This window comes from Talpa occidentalis, unplaced genomic scaffold (genome assembly GCF_014898055.3).
Source record: "Talpa occidentalis isolate TD23 unplaced genomic scaffold, MPIMG_talOcc4v2.1 talOcc4.2, whole genome shotgun sequence".
Lineage (NCBI taxonomy): Eukaryota > Metazoa > Chordata > Mammalia > Eulipotyphla > Talpidae > Talpa > Talpa occidentalis.
This window is the reverse complement of record NW_023602073.1, coordinates 50707771-50723212: the sequence shown is the minus strand read 5'-3', so window position 1 is coordinate 50723212 and position 15442 is coordinate 50707771.

Here is a 15442-nt window from a genome sequence, read left to right as displayed (position 1 = left end):
ATGTTGATCTGTAGTACTGGGAGAGGAGGGGGTGACCTTGCATGGAAAGCTGTGAGGGGACTTTCCCTCTCACAGAAATTTTTTGTCACCAGAATTACTGCATTTGGAGCTGGTGTGATGTCCATGTTGTGTTTTTATTTCATCTTCCCATTAATTTCCAAGGAAATACTGAATGTAATAATTATGGAATAATATGTCCATTAAAAATATCTTCCCATTTATCCTGCTTTGATCCTGTGTAGCAACACTGAGTAGCAGGTAAAGCAGGAGCTTTGAAGGCTGTGAGGCCCAGACCCGCTCAGTGACTTGCCCAAAGCCCTACACCAGCAGCAGGCAGGGCTGGGTCAGTCTGTCCTGCAGGCTCCTGACCTGAGCCAGGGTTTTCCCATCACCCCCTGCTGTCTGCACAGGGCAGGAGGTCATGACCACTCCAGCCTCTCCCCTCCACCCCCTAGAGAGTCTCACCTGCAGAACAGGGGGAGCCCAGGGCCCTTGGATCACAAGAGCAGCTGGTTGTGCTGAGGTCTCACCTGTGTGTTTCCTTTCAGCCTGGAGGAAGGCCCAGCTATACGCAGGTGAGTGACCCTGAGGGTCCTGGAGCCCCCGTCCAGCCTCCCCTCTGCCCCTTCTCTGTCAGGAACCCCCACCAGGAAGGACCTGGGGCCCCTGGTTTTCCTTCACTCTGGAGCTTCCACCTGAGAACTGCAGGCACCCTCTGACCCCTTGCTACCTGGTCCTTTCTTGTGGGTGAGGACAGTAGTCAGTGTGAGGAGAGGCTGCAGCAGGGACACGAGTGTGGTTCAGGATTTGTTGATCTCTGGAAAATTCCATACATCCTCATTCCTGCTTCGGAGTCAGGTCTTGCTAAGGGGCCCTGGGTTATGGATGCTTCTGGATCCAAAATCCCAGTCCTATTTTGGATCTGTCTGTTTTTTGTTTTGTGTTTCCTCTCGATTCTCTTCTCATGCATGATCTGATTCATGTCCAGCTTGGATTTTTCTTCTAATCCTTGTGGGTGCTACGGAATCAGTTATTTAGTGAAGCTGTTCTGAGTCTGGGTCAGAGCTTCTGGGGTGTTTATGGCTTTTCAGCAGGGGGCTATGAAAGATCTGAAATTACTGTAAAATCCAGTTTGCATGCGTGTGTGTGTACTTTAGGTGTCTTTATAATGAGATGAACAATGTATGATTTTCAGAACCATCATCTTTTTTTTTAAATCACTAGTTTTTTATATTTTTATTTTTTTTAAAGATTTATTTATTTATTTGTTTGTTTGTTTGTTTATGCAAGCACTGGGTACAGTCAGAAGTGCGGGAGGGTGAGAGAATTCACCAGAGTCAGAGCAGGGAGCAAAGCAGGCAGAAGGACCGAAGTACACTGCTGAGGGAAGCAGGGGGCAGCAGGAGAGGTCTGCGCGCCATGTGGGACCCTCCTCTGGTGGCTGGGGAGCAGCCGGGGATCTAACCGGTGCTGCAGAGGCTGCGGGAAGCTTCGCAACCCAGCGCTCAACCACTGTGCCACTGGGGAGGCCCCACAATTTTTTTTAAAAAGATTTATTTATTTATTTATACAAGCACTGGGTATAGTCAGACGCGTGGGAGGGTGAGAGAATTCACCAGAGCCAGAGTGGGGAATAGAACAGGCAGACTGACGAAATACACTGCTAAGGGGAGCAGCAGGCGTGGCAGGAGAGGTCTGTCACGCCGCCATGTGGAACCCTTGCTGGCTGCTGGGGATCGAACTGGTGCTGCAGAGGCTGCAGGCAGCTTCGCAGCCAGCGCTCAACTGCTGCATCACCAGGGGAGGCCCAGAACATTCATCTTTTTAAGGAGAAGTCTGTCTTCCTCTTGGTTGCTATTATTTAGGGTTTTTTTTTAAAGAGGCAACAATGTCGACTCGAAAAGAACAAAACAAAAAAAGGTTATAATCCCTTTTCAAAGAATTGGGGGAAATTTGAAAGAAAAGTCTGGATGGAGAGAGAGAGGGGAAGGAAGGAGAGGGGTGTGTGGGAGAAGAACTTTCTAGAGGTTTTGGGCACAGTCACCAGTTTGAATCTGTGCTGTGCAGACACTGCAAGGCTTGGGAATGAAACACAGTGGGCCTTTTGAAGTACTTCAGATAAACTTACACTTTAAAAACGATTACTGAGGTGAACATCTAATTGCGGTGTCTCTCACATGACCCCCTACCCCAGTGTCCCCAGGGCAGGGTCTGCACAGGGTCCTGCAGGGAAGGTCAGTGATTCTGGTGAAGGGAGATCTGAGCCTCCTGAGCCTGAGTCACATGCCCTTTCCCTGCTCAGGGATTTGTTTATAGTCCTGGACACAGACCCTGAGACACAGAGAGGGGGGTTATAGGGAAGGGGCCTGGGACCAGAAGTGTGAGGACCCTCCTGAAAGTCTCCCTGGTTCCTCTGGGGCTCATTTCCACACAGTGAAGATCACAGAGTCATCTTTACCATCATTCCTGCCTCTGCTGAGTTCATGTCTCATGCATTTTAATATAAACTTCCCTTTGGCATGCAAAAAGAATGATATGTTTGAATGAAACATATTAATACACTAGAATCAACCTTTTGATATTGACAGATTCACAGATGGATACATGTGTAATCTCGTATTATTTGTAAAATTTAACAGAAATTTTTTACTTTAAGTTTTGCTACAGAAATTAACTGACTAGCGTAGTGCAGGGCATACACAGTCCTGGGCACACTGTGTCTCACATGAAATGCCACTTTGATTTTCTCATATTTTTCCTACTGCTCCTGTTCCTGTTTTCTACTCCCTCTTTTTTACTGTTGTATGAAGAAGTATGGTGTAGAGCATTAGAGCTGGATGTCAACTAATGTCTCAGCAAAAACAAGTAAATTTTAAAACTCCCTTTTTTACAAAGAGGTCACATATATGCCACCCAATCATTGCATGTGATCTTCTTTCTTTTCTTTTTGTTTTTTAAAGATTTATTTATTTATTTATGCATACAAGAGCTGGGGTACAGGCCAGAGATGCTGGGGGGGTGAGAGGATTCACCAGAGACAGAATGGGGAACAGAAAAGGCAGTTTGACTGAAATACACTGCTGAGGGGAACAGTGGGTAAGACAGGAGAGGTCTGCTGTGCCATGTGGGTAGCTCCCTGGCCGGGGATCGAACTTGTGCTGCAGAGGCTGCAGATTGCTTCATAGTGTGGTGCTGAACCCCTTGGGCCACCAGGGAGGTCCTGATGTTGTTTCTTATCAAGATCTTGTTTATTATCACGATCTTGTTTCTTATTTGATCCTTTTCTCAGAAAAGGATCAGAAACAACCAGACAAGTCTGGGAGGAAAAGAGCAAAATCAAAATCAAGACAAAAACTGCCATTGTCACGAGTCTCACCCATATCTGTCACCCAGTCCACGACCAAAAGGCAAGCACAGTTTCTTCACATGTCTCTCTGCTCCATGTGCCTCCTCCAGGTCTCCTTCTGGCTCCATCCTGCTTCCTTCCTTCCCAGTCTCCTCTGCAGCTTCTTCTCCCTGCTCAGCTCCACCCTCCCTTGGGTGAGGCAGGAAACCTGGAACCTCCCTTTTTCCTGGGGACCACCCTGTTACACTCTGAGTGAGCTTGTGCAGGTGTGGCTGGTGCACACATTTATACACAGTGAGCACAAGAAGATGTTGTTCCTGGGCCTCCCCAGTGGCGCAATGGTTGAGCGCTGGCCTGCAAAGCTTCCCGCAGCCTCTGCAGTGCTGGTTCGATCCCTGGCTGCTGGCGAGTGTCCCACATGGCATGCAGACCTCTCCTGCCGCCCGCTGCTCCCCTCAGCAGTGTATTTCGTCAGTCTGCCTGTTCTGTTCCCCACTCTGGCTCTGGTGAATCCTCTCACCCTCCCGCGCATCTGACTGTATCCAGTGCTTGTATAAATAAATAAATCTTTAAAAAAAAAAACATGTTGTTCCTTATTTCTATAAATGTAGATCCTGGATTCTCCTCTCTCCCCCTCTCTCCTCACACAGTTGGGAAACTCACGCTCTCCCCAGACAACCTCTCAGAATCTTGCTGTGTCTGACCTGAGTGTTGGGGAAGGACCTACTTCCTCCTTCCCAGGCAGGTGTGGGGTGGGGGATGACATGGCTTTGGGGTCCTGGAGGGAAGGGGCCTGTGCTCCCATTTGGTCATTTCAGGGGTTGTCCTGGGGTCTCTGGTCTATGATCCTGTGTGGTGCATGCTGAGGGGGGCAGGCACATCCCATCTGGTCATTAGGGCTTGTGGGTGACACTCCTTGTACAGCAGAGTCAGGGTCTGGGTCTGTCTCTGGTCAGCAAATTGATAAAACTTCTGGGTCCTTCCTCCTGTCCCACGTTCTTGTCCTCCTCTCCTCACCTGTCCTTCCCTCCCTGCCTGTTCTCCAGGACCCTCTCTCTCCCTCCTTCTCCCCCCAGAGCATTGACACTTCAGGGTTCTCATCTCTCCACATGCATCATGAGGTCCTGGTGCTCCCTGCAGACCGTCCCCTGCCAGTGCCCTGCCTGGGCCCCCACATGAGGCATCAGAGCTCCAGCTGCTGCTGACACACATCACCACACCCTGAGCAGCATCACCCACACAGGTTATCATCTCACACACCTGCAGGGCAGACACCTGAGACCACGTCCTGGCACTAGCTCCAGGGTCTGGCAGCTCCTTCCTTCCAGGAGCCCCTTCCTCTCCCAGGATTTAGGGCCCCCTGCATTGACTGGGGAACCCCATACTCTGTGCACACAGCCTGCTGTGCAGCCTCTTTATGGCCCTGCTGCCGTCACCATGTGACTGTCTCTGAGCACAGGTGCAGGGTCACGGCTGTTCAGGCTCATGTGATTGGTTCCCCCTGATGATCCTCAGTAACATCTCTGTTTCCAGTTCCCTTCTCTGTCCCACCTGCAGGTTTCTCTTTCCTCTGTCAAGGACACATGTTTACAGGTTCATGGGATGAGGACATGGACATCTTTGAAATCATTATTCTGCTTATACAGAGAGGTTTTACAATGAAGCTTCCATCTTTCTGGGCTCCTCTTGAAGGAAACAGTGTGTCAATCCAATGTGTTTGTGTTCTTCTCCGTCTACAGGGATGGTTTTGTCTCCACCACACATGAAACTGTGGAAAGTTGTCACTAGTGTTTGATCCTCTATGTGTGTGTCCATGTTCCCTGCTGTGCACATCTCTCTCCCCCTGGAACCCTCTCCACCCTCTCCTGAGTAGGCAGGGCCCTCTACTGAGTGTCCTGAGTCTCCTCACTCATGTCAGTCACCTCTACACGCAGCTCAGTCACGTTGTGTCATTCTTTCTTTCTGTCTGTCTCTCTCCCCTTGTTTGACAAACAGATTTATTCACAATCAGAGGGAAAAGCTCTGCCCACCAGCTCCCATGTCTCCAGGCTTCCGCAGGCCTTTTCTGCCCCAGGAGGCAGGAGCATCGGGCCACACACAGGCCTGGGCTGGTTGTAGCTCTAAGCCCTGTGGCTCAGAGAGAAGCAGCATGCCCAGGTCTGTTAGTTCTTCATAAGCACACGCAATCCTGGGCGTTTCATCTCCATAGAACCTGTTCAAGAAAACCTAGTTTTTAGGTGGGCCTGTGGCTGGTGGCTGAAAAGTATAATTTGATGTTCATATCTGGGTAAAGATCTTTCTGTTCAGTGGGTGTCCAGCCTCTCACCCCTGAGTATTAAGCTTTCTCACCCCTGAGTCTTAAACCGTGGGAAATTTGCCTCGTAACAACTGTGTGTATGTGTGTGTGTGTGTGTGTGTGTGTATGACTCTAAAAGTTAAATGCATCAACCAAATATCCAAATATTTTCCTCCATGAACTCTGTGTCACTGTCTTGTAGAAAACTAGGCATGGGCCCTGATGTGTGAGTATCTAGAGTCCCTCACGTGACATGTGTGTCTCTTGCAGATTGGCGGGAGGAGCAGTTCGGGGCCTGTGAGTGACTCTGTTCTCTCTGGGGCTGCTCAGCTTCTGGCCTTTCCTTCTGTTCTCTGTGTGGGCACAGACTCTGCACCCTCCGTGGGGGTGGGGTGGGTGCAGCTGTGATGACACACAGCTGTGTTGGGAGGGGGTGACTGCTCATGGGTGCTGAAGGGGCTCCTTAGTCCTAGGGGTCCAGACGGGTCCCCAGGGATCCTGTGTCATATTTGACCCCCAATAATCTTGTGGCTCCTTCTCTTGCTTGGGGGCTGTGGGCTGGGGTCACCAGGCTCTCATTTCAGGGAACATATCCCTCTCCCCATGAAGCTGAGCATCTGGGGTAAGGAGGTGTGTGCCCTTGTTATTTCAGGCTGGCGTATGGGTTCTCTCTCTGCAGGGCCTGTCACTCTGGATCCAGGTCCTAGCAAGCGTGTAATTGTCCTCTCTTGTGATAAGAAGAGTCTGATCTGTCATCACAATGGAACAGAAAATGGATACAGTTTTTTAGGTCTTGAGGGCATCACATCAGGGCATTGTTACTGGGAGGTAGAGGTCAGGAATGCAGACAGAACTGAGTGGGGGCTGGGGGTCTGGAGGAAAGATGAGAAAAATAGATATGGTGTTCCGTCCCCACTGAACGGGAAATGGGCTTTTGGCCGGTACAATAACCTTCCCCAAGCCTATACTGACCCTGATACTCCACTACCCCTTAGGCAGGTTCCCCATAGGGTGGGGGTTTTCCTGGACTATGCTCACGGGGACGTCTCCTTCTATGACATGACTGATGGCTCCCACATCTTCTCCTTCCCTCCTGAGTCCTCAGGGACTCTTCTCCCATACTCTGTTATTTAGGAGAAATGTCCCTGACCCTCTGCCCCCTGGAGGCTCGTCCCCAGAAGCCCTCTGTGCCCATGAACAATCCTCCTTCTCTGGGAGAGCCTGTGAGTGCCCCAGGGGAGGGGATCCCCTCAGGCTCTGGTGTGGATGGGGCTCCCCCAGGGCCTGAAGGCCCCCTCCTCCCTTGTACCCCTGAGACTGTGTTCCCATAAGGCCCCTCCCTGCCCAGCCCTGCCCTGGGCTCTTCTTGGGGCTGCAGGTTCCTGTGGACAAATCTCTGAGTGAGTCCCGGATGCTGGATTCTCGTCCTCCTGCTCTGGGTGCAGATTCCTGGGCCGTGGCTGAGAGAACAGTCAGGTCAGGCCTCGTGATCAGACATAACTTTGAACCCGTTTAGGGTAGAACTAATTTTTCCATAGGAAAAAATTTTTATTTGGTGAAGAAAATATTTACTAGGGATTTTATGCTGTTAGGACAAGAAAGGGGATGCGCTCTGAATGATTCTCCTACATTAATTGGAGTTTACTTTATCCAACCTGACTTTGTTTGGAGGAACCTAGAACCTGATGGAGAGTCCCCAGATCTATTTTTAGGGGTCTAGACTATCTAACCAGAAGCCTTCTGCCTCCAAAATATTTGGGGAAATGGCAGACAATGGACTTTTAGTGGAGCCTAATATTCTGTTATCTGCTTCCTACTCTGGAATGGATGAAATACAGTTAATTTTATCAAACCTGATGAATTTCTATGACCAGTGATAAACTTGTGGTGTGTTAATTTGGTGACCTCAGGAGAAGGATCTTGTTCCTCTGTTGTGTCAACACCATTTGGGAAGGAGAGAACAGCTTCCTGAATTAATATGAGAGTGAAAAAGAGACTTTGAGACTCGGGCTGACTTGGGGAGCTGGAACTTGCAGACCCCTGTGCTGACTCAGTCATAGGAACCACTGCTGCCAGAGGAAGCAGGATCCTGAGCCCCAGACATGCAGGAAGGAAGGTGTGATCCCTCTCCGAGGGGACACTGATGTGGTTCTGGTGGGAGGAGAAGACAGAGAAGGAAACATGGGGGATAGTCACATGTCATAATGCTGCGTGACTATATAGAGATTGTAATATTTGGGGAAATGGCACACGATGTTTTAACAATTTCTCTTGTGTATGTTAATTTGTATTTATTACCCATTGTCTTTATTTGTCTTCTTCCCTTGGGCTTTTATACAAGTTGATATAGTTTATGTTTATAACATAGTTTTGGATAACAGAATAAAGAGACCACCATCGTGGCACAAGGGCTTACGCACAGCACTGTGAAGCTATCTGCAGCCACTGCAGCACAACTACTATCACAAACCTGGGAGCTACCTGCATGGCACAGCAGACTTACCCTGTCTTGCCCACAGCTCCCCTCAGCAGTATATATCAGTTAATCTACCTGTTCTGTTCCCCACTCTGTCTCTGGTGAATCCTCTCACACCTCGCACCTCTGGCCTGTACCCCAGTTCTTGTCTGCATAAATAAATCTTCAAAAAAAAAAAAAACAGAATAGATAAAGATATTGTGAGCAAATTTGAGAAATCCCTAATATGGCATGTTAGATACAAAAATTGGGGCTGTCTGTGCCCTCATTTTGGGGGAAGGCGAACACTTCTTCACTCGTAAAAGATGCTTTCTCTTGATATTTAAAAATAAGCCGTGTATACATTGTGAGTGTGGAGTTGAATGTGTGGACTCTCTCATCACCCATTTACTGCTGTAGCTGTGAGAACAGTCAGGTCAGCCTCGTGCTGAGGCCACAGATGGTGAAATTGACTGACTTGAACCTGTTTGGGGGAGGAAGAGTGTTACCATGGGAGATCACTTTTCTTTTCATAAAGAAAATATTTCAAGGGGTTTTTCTACTGTTTGGACAAGGAAGGGAATGAGCCATGAATTCACGTCTTAAATTACCTGGAGTTTATCCAACTTGAGCTTGGCTGAGGAATCCAGGTGCTGAAGAATACCTTACATTTATGATGTATGTTTTAGATAACATGAACAATTGACTTGTGACTGAACTTGAGAAATAAGTAATATAGGTACAAAGATTAGTGATGTCTGTTTTAGAGATGTGTAAAGAAAGCTTCTCTTGATAGTTAAAAAACATACAATTGTGTTGTGTGGTTGTTCAAATGTGTGTGAATCATGTGTGTTGGGAGCTGAGTAGTCAAAGGTATATATACTGTGCCCATCACCCATTCATTGCTTCCTGGCCCACATCCCCCATTCACCCTCCTGTGTGACCTGGAGCTGGAATCCAGGAGCGTGTCCCTTTGCCACCTGCACAGTGTCAGGATGAGCCCTTGCGGGGACACTCCAGTCACAGCTGAGGACATGCATCTCTCCTGGTTGAGCTGCTTTTGTTCTGGATCCCGTGATGGGATATTTGTCATTTTTAGGAAGTATGCTCAGCTACTATCCATGAAATTTTTCCTTCTATTGTTCTGAAAAACTGTTAAAAACTGATAAATATGTGAGGTGTGTGTCATGTCTTTTGATATAATGGGGCTTTGCAGAGATTTTGTAATTAGATTCATACTTATGGAACTATTTTGAAAATGTATAAGGTTTGATTTGGGTTTTTATCATTAGTAAAGGATGTGTTTGCTGTGAAGTCACATGCTGTCTGTAAAGCAAAAAAGAGAATTCCAAAGACTATAATTTTTTTATCCATAGATAGTACAAGTTTTGTTCTTTCTTAGAATATTTTATTTTAAGTTGCTTTCACGCTGGACAATAAAGGATCTATTCCTCAAAATCCTCTTTGTAGGGCCTCCCCTGATGGTACAGGCGGTTGACCACCATGCTGTGAAGCTGTCTGCAGCTGCTTCAGCGTGGTTCGATCCCTGCTGGCCGGCGAGGGTCCATATGGTGAGGCAGACTTCTGTCTCGCCCGCTGCTCCCCTCAGCAGCGTATTTCATCAGTCTGCCTGTTCTGCAAACTGCTCTGTTTCTGGTGAATCCTCTCGCCCTCCCGTGTATCTGGCCTTTACCGCGGTTCTTGAATAAATAAATAAATAAATACATAAATCTTTTTAAAAAAATCCTCTTTGTAGCATGTTGCAATAATACCAGTACTGTTATTAATAATAATATTAATTGTTTATATATTTGTTTGAGAGTCATGTTTATGATTTCCTAATAATTACACAAGATTACTTATTTTAAGACAGATTTTTATACAGGAAACTTTGTATTGATTATAGTAGAAAACTTTTGTGCTAGTAATTATAAAGTAAATGCATTAAAAATGCCCCGCTTTGAACACAAAAATGAGAAACTGAAATTCAGATATCACACAGCTCAGCACCTCCCCCTGCAGACCTGAGGAGCAGCCTGAGGAGAGGAGGAGACACCAGGCCCCAGACAGGCCAAGGCAGACCCTAGGTCTAGACTGAAGCTGCTCATCTGACACTCATGGTCCTTCTCACCTCAGGAGCTTGTCCACCCCCAGCTGAGCCCCAGAGTCCATGTCCCTAGAGTCCTGGGAGGGGCTTATCCCCTTGTCCTCTGTAAACTGTTCCCACCCCATCTCCCTCCTCTCTTCTCTCTCTCTCTGGGCTCAGGGAGAGTCATCTGAGGAGGTGAGATCTTCATCCAGAGGGGAGGAACCCCTAAGTGGGCATGCCAGGGGGGGATTCATGAGATTCAGAGTGTCCTCAGGATCCTCCTCCCTATATGGTTTCTGATTCCTCTCATGGGGACCCCAATCCTCTCCCAGCTCTGCGGGAACCATGCCATCACTGTGATCTCAGGCAGAGCAGACATGACTCCCTCAGCCTTGGGGTGCTCCTGCCTGATACTCCCACGGAGCCCATCTTCTGACCTCCCCATTTCATCTCTTCCTTTCTCCAATTCTCCAGCTTTGACAGTCATGTGGCCTTTCCCATGCACCTGGAGGGATCTGTCATATCTTGTGTTGATCAGGAAGATGATCCCTGTGCCCCCTGACATCATCCTCTCAGGTGCCCCAGAGACATGAACCCCAAGTTTGGAATCCTGCCTCTGACCAGCTGACCTGGGAAGCCAGTGGTCTCCATGCCCCAGGGGAGGAGTGTGCCCTGCTGAGAGCAGCCCCAGGGCTGGAGGCCTCACCTTGCAGGGCCAGGTCCCCTTGAGGGGGGGCAAGGAACAGTCTGTATCAGTATTGGGATCTCTCCTCTGCCCTCCTGCATTTTAGTCAAGGGAGGGGTCACCTCAGAGGAGGAGGGATAAAGGGGAGATGGTGAGGAGGCCAGGGGCCACTTGAACCTGTGGGTGTGAACCAGAAGGTTCTGGAGCCAGTTGGGTCGCCTGTGTTAGCCCTGATGCAGGAGCAGCTGGAGGAGGATCCCAGAGAACTGACTGGCAGGAAAAAGACTTGGGGGAGCTGGTCAAGGGAAAGAGAGGCTGCTTCTCTCCCACAGAAGCTGGTGTCTTGGGGAACAGTGAGGGAGGAGCTATGCCTGAGAGCTGTGCAGGGGGGCTGGTAGACAAGGTGAGGGGAGAGGGTCAGGGAGGGGGGTGAGTCTCCCTGGGCAGGCAGGGGGTGGGAAGTGGAGCAGGGCAGGACACTGCCCTGTGAGCCAGGGCCCTGGGAGGAGCCTGGGGGCACATGGAGGGAGAGTGGGGAACAGGAGGGGCTAGTGTGATCTGAGGCTGGGTCCCCCAGCTAAGGGGCTGCTCAGCCAGGGAGCTGCCCCTGGTTTTCAGTGTAATGTGGACACAGAGCCAGAGCCTCATGCTCTGGAACCTTGGTTAAGCCTCATTTCATTTGTTCCCCTTGACATTTCTTATGAGTTCTTTAAAATGCTCTACCTCCTGACTGTGAACAGGAGGGACAGTGGAGGCCATTTCTCCTGTGGTCTCTGGGGAGGTGGATACAGAAGTGCATGCGGGTGTCCCTGGAGGGGTGTCCCTGGTAGAGAACCCACACCTCAGCTCCTGGGAGCCCCCACCCCCCAAGCCAAGGAGCTCTGCCTGTCCCTGGAGACCCAGCCAGCAGTGGAGATGGGGATCCCTGGTTCTGCAGGCCCCACAGTGGCTGGGCCATGACTTTGCCCCAGTGCCCCCTCAGCTGCCCCCCCACAGACACAGCCCCTCCTCACAAGGCTGCAGGGAGCAGCTCAGGGGAACCTGCTTCCCCCTGACACCCCTCTCCCCTTCTTCTCCTCCCTCTGCCTCACTGGGCTGGGCAAGACAGGGTCTCCATGGGGGACACTCTCCTCACTCAGGACTGGGCTCTCTCAGAAGACACTGGGGGAGCTGTGGGCTCCCCTCCCTCCCTGGGGTTCAGCCTTGAGCACCCCCCTCGGGCTCTGAGCCCCAGGCCCTTGCTGTGTCAGGGTCTCCTCAGCAGGAAGAGGCTCTCAGGGCAGGAGCTGAGCAGCAGGTGCAGCTTGTTCCAGGGAGTGTGGGTTCCCCTGGGGAGTCAGGGCTGGAGCTGGAGCTAATTCTCAGCACCTCTGTCATTGCACCTCTGTCATTGTCAGAAGCAGCCTCTGCTCCCTCCCTCCTGGGTGTGTCACACCCCTTGGGTGTGACAGAGGTTCTGGTCACTTGCTCTGTGATGTTCTCCAGCTCACCCTGTGTCCTGTCAGATGACAGACTATGGCGCTAAGCCTCACTTGGGCAAGACATATTTATCTTTCCTCAAGATGCATATGGCAGGTTGTCAATAAATACTCACTGACAGGTGAGTGTCAGAATTGAGTCCTAAACCTTCCAGTAGGGGATCCCTGGTAAAAAGGGAGGGACAGGTTAAGGAGAAATGCTTCTGGTTTCAGGGTGCAGGGGTGTGTGTGTGTGTGTGTGTGTGTGTGTTGTGTTCCATGAAAGGGGTGACGCCCTCCCCCACCCCCCTCAGGGCTCAATGCAGCTGTGAGATTGGGGCTCATGAGGGACAGACCCAGAGGTGAAGCTTGGCTGGACAGAGATGCTGACTGTGTCCCCTGCTGCCCTGTGGGAATTCGGTTTTTATTGTTGAAAATGAACACAAAGAAGAGCTCAGTCTCCAGTGAGTGAATAAGCAGGTGAATTACTTCTCACCACCCCAGGACCCTCCCAGCCTGCCTGGGGACCATTGATTTCCATCACCACAGATTTGTTTTGCCTGTTCTTTGTATCTAGAATTCTGCATGGACTGTGTGTGTGTGTGTGTGGTTCCTGCTCTTCTGTCCAAATTTCCAAGGATGACATCTGAATCATCCTTTCCCTCTCAGTGTCCACCCTGAACTTGCCACGAGGGGGCAGCAGAGCCTCATGGAACCTGGAGACCAGCCTAGGGGCGTTTTTATTGGCCCCTGGGTTCCTCCCCCACCAAGTAGCCTCTCTGTCCAGTGCGCCAAGGCAGGAGCTGCAGGATGGCCCTGCTTCCCTCTGGGACCTGCTGCTTCAGAGACCCTCAGGGGTGGGGGTTTGGAGCTGGGATCTTAATTTTTTTTTTTTTTCCAAAGGTTGATTTATGCATACAAGAACTTGGGAACAGGCCAGAGATGCAGGTGGTGTGTGAGAGGGTTTACCAGAGACATAGTGGGGAGCAGAACAGGCAGATTGACTGAAATACACTGCTGAGGGGAGCTGCAGGTGAGATAGGAGAGGTCTGCTTTGCCATTTGGATATTCCTAGGCCAGGGATCAAACTCGTGATGCAAAGGCTGCGGATAGCTTCACAGATTGTGTCTTAACCCCCTGCACCACCAGGGAGGCACAAGGAGGGAAATTTAAAGTAGCAATTATAGCCGTCTCTGTGTGTGTGTGTGCATGTGTGTGTCTTTCTTTTACTTTTCAATTCCTTCTGGGGAAGCACCCTACTCCAACCAACCTGAAACTACGAAGTCTGAAAAATGACTGTAAACTTTTTGCTCCAAGAGAAAATAACCCTGTGAACCTTTAATTTTAACAATGTCCAGAGAAATTAAGCTTTAATGTTAAAGAAAGGGGGTTTAGTCCTTCCAACCAAAAGTTGATTTTAAAATCATTATTCTTTAAACATTTGCCATTGTCTTTTGGCTAATTTAGGTATTTACCAGAAAGAACTTCAAAGCGCTTGAAGCAATTAAAAGATTAGCGGTATCATATGTCTCTTAAAAAAGAGTAAATTATTAACCCATCAGCCATGGGACAATTTATTTTTGAGCAAGACAGTTCAGTGAGTTACCCCCAGTGACTTTTGACAAAGCAGCAGGAACAGGCCTTGAGGAGCTGGAGAGGCAGTGAGGGGGGTGTTTGTCCTTCCTGCAGGGTGTCCTGTGTCCCCCAGTGTTGTTCAGGGACACATGCCCTGTGCTCTGTCCCTCCTCCTCTCCCCTCCCAACATGGACCCAAGGGCAGCATTCAGGGGGAGATGAGGTTTCTGGGTGTGTCCTCCTGGGCATTTGGAGGTCCCCTTCCTATTCCCCTCCCCCTGAGGGGTGTGGAGGTGGGGACTGGGCTGAGAGCTGGGGTGGGGGTGGGGCACATCCTGTAGTTGCAGCCCCTCCCCCCAGGAAGGTCCTGGATCATGTCCCTACACAGAGGGCAGGACTCAGGCGCCTTCATCTCTGTCTGTGCAGCCCAGCTCCTGGCACTTAGGTGCTCAGTACAGTGCTTTTGTCCCATCTGATTCTTCACCAAATACTCTTAATGCCTTTAGGCCTTGAGAATTGTCCCTACTGGAGAGGGATTGGTGATGTTTGAGGGGCTAAATATGGAAGAGAGAATTATTCCTTGTCTCTATATTTATTTTCAAATTCAGCTGGAGATTCCAAGATGGACTCTAAGTCAAGATGATCATAAATGAAATTTTTTTTTTTATCTCAATAGTATCTTTATTTTTTTTTTTTTAAGATTTATTTATTACGCAAGCACTGGGTACAGTCAGAAGTGTGGGAGGGTGAGAGAATTCACCAGAGCCAGAGCAGGGTGCAGAGCAGGCAGAAGGACCGAAGCACACTGCAGAGGGGAGCAGCGGGCGGCAGGAGAGGTCTGCATGCCATGCGGGACCCTCCTCCGGTGGCTGGGGAGCAGCCGGGGATCGAACCGGCGCTGCAGAGGCTGCGGGCAGCTTCGCAACCCAGCGCTCAACCGCTGCGCCACCGGGGAAGCCCTCATAAATGAAATTTTAAGGATGGCAAAGTGGGATATGTTCAAGAATATACAGAAATCTTGAGTTTTAATATGTCAGATAAGACTTCAGGCAGAAACCAAGTATTTCTGGCATCAGGGTCAGTCAGTCTGGCCATGAAGACAGACATGGGAGGCCCCTCAAGAGAAGGAGAATGAGCCCTGGCAGGGACAGTCCTGCTGCTGTGAGGCTGTGGCTCTGTGAGGAGTCGGGTCCCTGGTGTGTAGAACGTGCTGTGAAGTCCACAACCCGGCAGGAGTGTGGTGAGGGCCTCGGTAACCAGGTAGTGACTCTGGGGACTGAGCCTTGGGAGAATCTGGGGGCAGACACAGGTGCTGCCCTGAATGATTCCAGCTCAGTGAGATGTGATTAGTGACCCAGTTGTATTTGGGTGGATAGAATAGCAGACAGGGGAGCATGGTGGACACTGTGTCTATCAGAGGATGGTGCTCAGGTCAGAGGTGACGTCTCGTGTTCTCAGTGGACCAAGGGGTTTTCTGAGTGGACAAGGCTGAGGGGCCGAGGGTCAGCAACAGTGTCTCCTCTGCAGACAAGCTCAGCTG